Source organism: Halyomorpha halys, unplaced genomic scaffold, assembly GCF_000696795.3.
Source record: "Halyomorpha halys isolate HHAL.00 unplaced genomic scaffold, Hhal_1.1 Scaffold1176.1, whole genome shotgun sequence".
In the NCBI taxonomy this organism is placed as follows: domain Eukaryota; kingdom Metazoa; phylum Arthropoda; class Insecta; order Hemiptera; family Pentatomidae; genus Halyomorpha; species Halyomorpha halys.
Window position 1 is genome coordinate 217 of NW_027111348.1, and position 1,393 is coordinate 1,609.

A 1,393-nucleotide genomic window follows, 5' to 3' on the forward strand; every position below is an offset into this window, starting at 1 on the left:
GAAAAACCTTTACTAAATGATAACACATAATTTTATCATATACGGACATTCTAGACTAATTTATAAATATGTTTGTTGTATTTATAACAATATATTAGTGATATATCTTCATCATAAACACTAATCTATAAACTAATTATGGATAAAAATAAAACAGATGAAATATTGAGGGGGGAGGGGCCGCTGTAGTACTTTGCCCCGGGGCCGACGGCGGTTCCTGAATTATATAACATTTGGATTAGGATTCATCGATATGTTTAAATATTAAATGTTATGGTAGTATTAATAATACTTCCTTATTTGCATGCATCATATAAAATAATTGAAATAAAATAAATGTAACACCAAAATATGCAAAATAAACTTATTTAACTCAGAATTTTTATTTAGATGAATGAATGATAAGTTGATATGTGGTCTGTTAATTTTCTACCAACAACATTAGAAAAGCTTTTTTAATTGAAACATTTCATAAAGAATGCACTAAAAAATCCGTTTTTAGTGAATTTATTTTGGGAAATTTATATCTCAAAAGCTATTCGACGTATAGCTGTCTATTAGCACTCAAATTAAAGACAGATTAGTGTACCATCAAGTAATTTATGAGGTTTATCTTCGTAGGAGTAGTAGCTTTTCTATTATTTGACAAAATAAATTCACAAAATGTTAATTTCTAGTTGTTCGGATAACATTTTTGAAAATATCATAAAAACTACAGCTCCTGGGAAGATAAAAGTCATAAACTACTTTATACTATGTTTGACTAGCTTTAATTTGAGTGCTAATAGACACTGTACGTTGAATAGTTTTTGAGATATAGATTTCTCAAAAGAAATTCACTGACTACTGATTCTTCAGTGTATTCTTTATGAAATGTTGCAATTAAAAATGATACATCTCGCGAACAATTGAACGTAAATAGTTATAGAGCTATTTACAATGGTATGACTCATGTTTTAGCAAATTTAATCTACTTTAAATGGTGTTCTATTGGGTTTTCTAGTGTTGTTGGTAATTTTAAAGATATAGAGCTCCAAATAAAAAAATAATTTTTTTTTACGTTTTGGAACAGCTGCCATGTTTTATTCCCCCTACCTGTACTTGACAGATTCATCAATTTTGACTATTAATTAGACATAGTTTTCATTAAAGTAATAAAAATGTGGGGTGAAATTATTGCCTTTTTTTTTCATCTTGGCTCTTGTACTTGAAGGTTGGTGTTTTATAATGGTATAATATTTTTATCATAATTTTATTGATTATTTATTTTATTTCAGATAAACTAAAAAAGAAAAATGTTTCCTTATAAAATTGTACCGGTTGAAGAAGCCTTGAATAGACAATTGATGAACGATTTTAAAGGGGAAAGATATGGCTTCGTCCAGGTAGGACC